This window comes from Triticum urartu, chromosome 7 (genome assembly GCF_003073215.2).
Source record: "Triticum urartu cultivar G1812 chromosome 7, Tu2.1, whole genome shotgun sequence".
Lineage (NCBI taxonomy): Eukaryota > Viridiplantae > Streptophyta > Magnoliopsida > Poales > Poaceae > Triticum > Triticum urartu.
The window spans coordinates 97,277,457-97,286,008 of NC_053028.1; the positions used below are offsets into that span (position 1 = coordinate 97,277,457).

At 39.9% G+C, this 8,552-nt stretch overlaps 1 long non-coding RNA gene across 1 annotated transcript; it reads left to right on the plus strand.

Annotated features, from left to right (window-relative positions):
• Positions 1 to 4,479: 4,479 nt before the first annotated feature.
• On the plus strand, positions 4,480 to 8,223 carry LOC125521847. The gene is made up of 6 exons (XR_007289465.1): positions 4,480 to 5,130; positions 5,657 to 5,776; positions 5,962 to 6,015; positions 6,724 to 6,779; positions 7,146 to 7,323; positions 8,037 to 8,223. It is a non-coding gene; the product is annotated as an uncharacterized LOC125521847 (long non-coding RNA).
• The last annotated feature ends 329 nt before the right edge of the window (positions 8,224 to 8,552 follow it).

An 8,552-nucleotide genomic window follows, 5' to 3' on the forward strand; every position in this document is an offset into this window, starting at 1 on the left:
AACCAAGTGTGTCGCTGGAAAGATGAGATGATTTCGGTTGAAATTGATATAAAGATCACAGGAATCGGAAGCACGGTTTGCAAATGGCAAGCAAAACAATAATGGCACAATTCTGCAATTAACAGCACGATGCCATCTAGAATGCAACAAGAAACTAAGCTACTGCACCCCAACATAGCAACAAAGCATATGGCAGTGATTTAGTCAAGATGCTTGACAAAACATGAACACTGAGCTATGGAAAAATCACACAAGGGCAGGTTCAAACAAGCATGGCAAAAGTGCAAAAGATATCAGCATCACAGACTTAGAGAAATTACTAACATGTCAAAAACAACATCAGGAAGCAATGTTTAGATCAAGCAAACAATATGCTACAGAACATATCATAGCAATACAAGGCATGGCATGAAACTACTAAATGCATAGAACAAAAGTATCTTACTAATCATGAGCCAAAAAGGCACAGAAGATATGATGGCACCATGTAAATATAGAAAGTTTTATAAACAGTTTCAAACTTAGCAGAAAACAGAGCATAGCATAAACAAAAGTATGAAGGCATCTTTTCGAGCTCAAATCACTCACCACAAGGCATGGCATGACAAGATAAGCATAGCATCAGCAAGATGACATGTTCATGAAGCTAACCATGGCAATAGCAAGTTCATATCATGCATGGATCATTAGCAATAACCATGGCAAAATTGATTAACATGTAAACAATCTTCCAGGAACATTTATAGAAAAAGTAGAGCAAGATTAAGACATGATAGGGCACTCCATAACTGCAAACAGGGCCATGGATGGATAGAGCATAACCATATGTCCAAAACATCCTTACTGAAGGTACTCAAAACAATCATGGATCTCACTATAGCATCATGTTTACATGGCATAAAAATAATAGCAGGAAAATGACTGTAAAATCATAAGCCCCTGAAATCAGCAATATCACGAAGGCTACTTTGCATGCTTGTGCTAGTCATCACATAGAGCACAAAAATACATGGCAGGCACCCCTGTAAATATGGCATGGCATAGATTAAAACACATGTAGAGCTCATGCCCATATGAAACACACATCAAATGTGGCAAAAATGACAAATCACGCTAAACTCATAAGAAGCAGCAGTAAACATTTTATAGCACTCTTGCATCAATGATTAGGGCATCAAGATGGACTCAAACAAGCATGTCACAATGGAATGAAATGAAGAGCCACTACAAGAAATATGTCAACTAGTGACCTTCTCTCAGTGACCCCGGCTGAATTGGTCGTAAATCCACGGCCATTTCGCTTGGAATGGCTCAAACCCTGAAATTGCCTTACACCAAATGGTCATAAAGCAGACAAGAGTGGTCAACGACCTTCTTTCTACTTGATTACGACCAATATAAATGGTCATGAGGTTGTGAACGTGGATGCATTGGTACTTAAGGTGTCGCTCAAGGTGGGCTTGGGCCTCGGTGGAACGAGGCCACCTTCTTTTAAAAAATATGTGTGTCATGTAGGCCTTGGTCCATCCAGGAAGAAATGTGGGATGCCCTCATATTACTCAAAAAGAACATATATTCGGCCAACGAAAATGGGAAAATAACAAGTTTTTCATTAGAATGGGAAAATAATGAACTCCTTCGCGAATCTTGCTATATGCTTTAGCAATTACAAAACTAAACGTGTAATTCAAAAAAATGTTAATGTTAATATGTATTTCAAAAAATGTAATCACGTGTTTAAAAAACTAAATGTGTGCACTTGAAAAGTTTCATGCATATAAAAAATGGTAATCATAAATAATATTAGATATGTATAAAAAAAGTTTCATGTGTATGCAAAAATAATCATCAGTACGTATATATGAAAATTTTACAATATATATATGGAAAAGTAGATAACAAAACAAGATTTTCTAAAAATGTTAATCATGTATTTAAATTTCCTAACCAATGTCAACAATGTTTTATATGTATACAAAAATGTACAATGTGCAAAAACAAATATAGACATCAAAACCTATGTATGAAAAGATATTTTTTTATTGGGAATACATGAAAATATGTTAATCATGTATTTGAAAAAAAATTAAACATATATAAACAATATGTACAATGTGTCTTAAAAAATGTAGACATGTGTTCAAAATATTAGACATCAAAATATTTATTAAAAATGTTAATGATGTAACTAAAAACCGTTTAATATCTATAAAAAATGTTTCTAGTGTACACAAATTTGTTCATAAAATGTGGTCTAATATTCTTGAAAAATGGAGAAATTTTTTTACAACAAATATTTGTTAGGTTCTAATATTCTTGAAAATGGAGAAATTTTGGACGCTTGAAAAATGAAAAATGATTTTTTTCATCCAAAGAAAATGAAAACTTCCTTAGGAAACATTGTTTGCCATTCCAATATGCACCTTTTGTGCACAATACGAGATCATCTGAACAAAATATTCCATTAATTTGGCCATAAGATTGATCATTTGCCTTGAAAGCTGTTGATCTCCACACATGCTAGCTCGTTTCTGAGAATATGCACATTTTTTTAATATTTGCCGTATTACAAGTTTATTATTTTTCCTGGTAACTTGGCCACATATAATGACACAATGCGAAGGTTTTCCATTTTTTTGAATTTTTCATGCATGTTTCAAAATGCGGTCAAAACGGCGGGCATGACCGTTGCTAGCTAGTGGGTGAATATTGGAAAGATTTTGGTGTTTCTCTGATTAAATAGATACTTTTGTACCTAAAAATGATTTTTGGTAAAAATAAATAGCAATCTATAAGGCAGCTACAGTTCAAATTTGACACATTTCCTACTAAATCGGCGGAAATTTGTCTTTTTCACGAGAGGTAGATAAAAACTTTTGACACCCAACCATTTTTTCAATTGTGCATTAAATATGGCCTAATATATTAGAAAATTGATTTGGTCCAATTTTGTAACAAATATATGGTAGATCCTTCACAAAAAAACTCATTTTGGGCATTCAAAAAATGGAAAATGAATTTTTTGTCCAAAGAAAATGGAAACTCCCTTAGGTAACATTGTTTGCCATTCCAAGATGCACCCTTGTGCACAATATGAGATCATTTGAACAAACTATGCCATAAATGTGACCATAAGATTGATCATTTGGCTTGAAATCCATGAATCTTCACACATGATAGCTCATTTCTGAGAACATTTTTTAAAAGGTTTGCCATATTACAAGTTTATTATTTTTTATGGTAACTTGGTCACATATAATGACTCAATGCGGAGGTTTCCCAATTTTTTGATTTTATTTTTATTTTTTTATGCTCATTTCAAAATGCGGTCAAAACGGCGGGAATAACCGTTCCTAACTAGTGGCTGAATCTTGGAATTTTTTTGGTGTTTCCCTGACTAAATAGATACTTTTGTACCTATAAATAATTTTTTGAAAAAATAAATAGCAAATTATGAGGCAGCCGTAGTTCAAATTTGACTCGCTTCCTACTGAAACGGCAGAAATTTGTCTTTTTCACGAGAGATTGATCGAAACTTTTGACACGCAACCATTTAGTCAATTGTGCATTAAACATGGCCTAGTATTTTAGAAAATTAATTTGGTACAATTTTACAACAAATATTTGGTAGGTCCTTCACAAAAAAAACCTCTTTTCGGGCACTCGAAAAATGGAAAATGAATTTTCTGTGCAAAGAAAATGAAAACTCCCTTAGGCAAGATTGCTTGGAATTCCAAGATGCACCCTTATGCATAATATGAGATCATTTGAACAAACTCTGCCATAAATGTGGCCATAAGATTGATCATTTGGTTTGAAAGCCATGAATCTTCACGCATGATAGCTCATTTCTGAGAACACTTTTTTAAAATAATTGTCGTAGTACCAGTTTATTATTTTTCCTGAAAACTTGGTCACATATGATGACACAATGCGAAGGTTTTCCAATTTTTTCATTTTTTTCATTTTTTATGCCCGTCTTAAAATGCGGTCGGAATGGCGGGCTTGACCATTTCATAGCTAGTTGTTGATTCTTGAAAACCTTTTCATGTTTCTATGATTAAATAAATAATTTTGTATCTACAAATGATTTTTGGGAAAAATAAATAGCAAACTATGAGGCCACTGCAGATTAAATTTGACCCGCTTCCTATTGAATCGGCGGATATTTGTTTAAATGAACAAAAATAGCTAGAAGGATTGGGATGCATACAAATTGGTGATCATCCATAAAATGTGGTCTAAACTAAGTGAAAATTTTAGTGATGCAATTTGCAAAATAATTTTGCTAGTTGCTTCACAAAATCCCCTGTTTTTAGCACTAGGAGATAATTTAAATAAATACCTCATGTTTTGAACCAATCAGGAAGCAGCCCACGGATCACCCCGTGTAGTCGATCTGAGCCGTCCACACTCTCCCTCAGTCCCTCGATCCAGCGTCTCTCGCTCACCTCTCACTTCTCGTCCCTCTCCCACCAACCCTCCCTCTCTCCCTCCCCGATCCAGATCACCGCCGCCTCCCCCCTCTCTCTATCTCCGATCCAGATCGGCCGCCTCTTCTCCCTTCCTTCTGCCGCTTCCCTATCTCTCTTCCCATCGCCGGCAGTGGCGCCCTCCTTCCCTCATGCTGCACCCAAACCTCCCTCCCGCTCCCAGCTTTTCTTCCTCCTCCGCCGCCTCTAGGGTTTCTCTCCCCGATCCCCAATCCCCTAGCGCTCCACTCCTTCCTTGCCGCCGCCACCTCCGGCGCCGGATCCTGGCGACCTCAGGCGGGAATCGAAGACTCCTGTCCGGCGAGATCCGGCGCACGCCCGAGCCTGAGCGATGAGGTGGTTCAAATCGTGCATGGGGACGCAGCGAGGGACCTAACGGTGGTCACCGTCAGCTGCCCGGACAAGACCGGCCTGGGCTGCGACCTCTGCCACCTTGTCGTCCTCTTCGGCCTCAACGTCCACAAAGGCGACATGAGCACCGACGGCCGCTGGTGCTACATCGTGCTCTGGGTCGCCGCCTCGCGCCGGGGCCGGGCCGTGGACTGGGACGCCCTCAAGGAGCGGCTGGTGGAGCTTCGTCCGCACCGCGCTAGAGCAGACCCGCCTCCGCACCGCCCTCACGCCCCACCCCTCGCAGGTTGGTTCATGTCCTACTACTTCCCTTTGCTCGCCTTGCCGAGCTCCCTGCTCCTTTTTCCTTGCCACCTTGCAATGTCCTAGCTCGGTACACACTGCGCTGGCGAGCATGCTCTGTCTGCTCGAGGTGACTAGCAAAGCCGTAACTGCATACTGGTGTCCATGCTAGCCCAGCCCGTTAGGCAGGTGTCCATGAATTCAGATGCACTTGCTAACTGAAAAGTTGGTCTAAACAGAGGAGAAAAACCAGTACTGTTGTGATGTCGCACTAGTGCTAGCTGAATTTCGGTGCCTGGTCTTTGTCTGAAGCATGAGCCTCATTCATTTCTTCAGATATATAATCAATTGTTGACTACTTAAGGCTTTGAGTGAGGGTCAGTCTCCGAGTCTGGTATAGTGGTATAGGCATTTTTTATGAAATTGTCCATCTAGAACATCATAAAGTGTAGGTCTCCTGTGATATCAGCTGATGCCAGTCACATTTGTCATTCACAGAAGATGATTTTTTTCCTGTGTCATGCTTCCAGGAAAAGTTCAGGCTCATACGAGCCAACGACGATGTGACTGTTTTGGATGCTCTCTCCTTCAGCGCTCTCAAAATTGGACTGCTTCGCAGCTTGACGGTTGAGAAGAAAAACTATGTTCAGGTACTTCATGACCAAAACCCACCAACAATTATCCCAAAAGGCTATGAACTGAAATATAGGTTTACATGTGAAGCTGCTTATATCTGAATATTACAGCTGCAACAGCTGCAGTTTGTTCTGTAAGAATAGTTGCTAGCTCTTTCTGTGACCCATCTTTATTTCTTTGTTCTGTTTGGATGGAGCAGGAGCCCTCTTTGGTCGACATGCATGAGGAGGAGGAAATTGTCTCCCCACACAAGGTTGATCCCTCTCGACTTTACTGTGAGGTTTTTTCTATCACTGCTATGTTGTAGCCTAGTTTCTGTTGTGGCCCTTAAAAGCTCATATCATATTTGCACCTGTATGATGTGTGTGTGCTTGATGCTCACGTACTAAGTAAGGTTGGTGGTTGTTTTGCGACTGAATCATGTTTCAGTTTGATACCACTATGCTTTCTCTTGTCAAATTCGTCCCTGACTAGTATAGTTAGTACTATTGCAGCAGGTTGATTGATTGAGGGAAAACTCTTGCCTCTGCTTAACATATCTAAAATATAGTCAAATTCCTCAACAACATGTTTGTTTTTTACAACAACAATGCATTCAAAAATCTGACCTGTCTATATACACACTTTGTGGAAGAAATAGGATATATATGTGCTTCTGTTGCTTCTATATTATGGGAAAACTTTGTTTTTGCCACTCTAGCTTTTGACCACTTTGCTTATGCCACTCTAGAATTTTACATTTCACTTTTGCCACTCTTAGTTTTTGACAATACATCACAATTGCCATTCCGTGGCAAAAGCAATAATTTTAGAGTGGCAATTACGATACATTGTCAAAATCTAGAGTGGAAAAAGTGAAATGAAAAGTTATTGCTTTTGCCACTGAATGGCATTTGTGATATATACATGTACGTTTAGTTATTTGACATGCTTCAACATTTTTCTATTTGATTTGGTGTAGGAGGATGCCTGAGCTGACCAGGAGGACACCCTCGTCCACCTCAGCCACCACACAAGGTCGTCCTTCTATTTCTTTCGCTGTTTGTTCATGTGCTACTTGCGTTTCAGTTCCATTGGCTCCTATTGCAAACAAGTCTATACATTAGACTAGCCCAAGTGTTGTAAGTGCTGGGTGTCCTAGATACAGAAATATACCAAGTGCAAGTGGGTGCTCGTGTTGTGCATAGTAGCAGATATGTTTATGTGAGATATACAATGGCCTATTTCTTCCTAATGATATGAACACTATCTCATGATCGACCAGGTCCCTGCTCTGTTTCTTCTTCTTTTGCATCATGTACATATGTATGTGTCTGACAATGAAGTGGTTTCTTCAGAATTGATCGAGTCTGACAAAGTTGTTCTGAACATTTCTTGAAACAGGGCGAGGCCGGTGATGTCCGTGCGGTGATGTCCCTGGGGTGGCGCCACTGTGCCCGGCGCTTGCCCTGGTCGCCGCGGTGGTGCTTCGGCAGCTTCCAGACCCTCTCCTTGATGTGGTGATGGTCACACCACAGCCGTGGTGTGGCTGAGCCTCTGCTACGGTTACAACCTTCCTCTGGTGAGCTCCTCCATGTTCCTTCTTCTCTGATGTAGATCCTGCATGGCCTTGGCCATGATTTGGGTTGGATGTGGGGCTCTGCTAGTTGCTGCTAGATGCTGTAACCAAGCATCAACTCCTACTAGAGCGCTCTGGTGATAAATTCATGCGGTTCTAGGGTTTGTCAGTAGCTGCCAATGTGTACATGCTTTATATATGTGCTCCTGTGGTGCTCTGGTGGAATGGGGTTGCTCTGGATTTGCTAAGTTGGTTAGGAGCAGTGCTTAATCTGTTGTTTGCTCCTATGTGGCTCTGTTGTTTGCTCATATGTGGCTCTGTTGGACTCATGCTCTGATCCTACACCAGCAGCTTGATTGGTTCTATATACACTAGCAGCAGTAGCTCATGTACATGTAATTGGACTCCCAGGGTGTTGTTCTTGTAAATTCTTCCATGTCTTTCTCTTTTTGCTGGTGCTACTACACATGTTAGATTGTTAGCTGTACTTGTTTCCATCTCAAATTACTTATCTTCTTGAACATATGCCTGATGCTTGGTGCATGTAGGATGTGCTCCGTGTGGATATCTATGCATTTGTTAAGATTTTTGTAGCACATGCTATGGCCTCAAAGATTGTTTATTTTATTTTCGTTCATACAAGCACAATTTTTTATTGCCGTCAAGGGGTGAATTGATTTGATCGTTAATATTTGGTTGGATGTGATGTTTTGCAGGTTGAAGGCGCTAAGGTGTTGGAGACGTGCGTGTACTTGTTGAGCGTTTTATCTGTAGAATGCTATACTGTGATTGGTGTAATATTGTATGGTTATATTGTGATTGGTGGAATGTAATAAACTTGATTGGTACATCGGTGATTTGGCTGTTATTTGAATATATTTAAAATGTGTTCTCTAATTGGTATATCATTGAGTTACAAGTTGTGAAAAAATAAAACCTGATGTTTGGGACCTAGTGCCTAGACGAATCTGACAATGTGCATCCCGTTTACTACAATAATCTGGAAATTGAATGTAACAAAAAAAAGAAAACCTGAAAATATAAAATATATAGAATGTGAAAAGGTTGCACCTTAGAAAGCAAAAAAAGGCCGAACCAATGGCCCAAGCCCATGTAGCTAGTAAAAAACAACAGGAAAAATACATTAAAAAGGCTGAATTGTTGGGCTCGGCCCATGTAAAACGCTGAATCGGACCGTGATGATTCTTGTGCCACATCAGCTTGCCACGTTG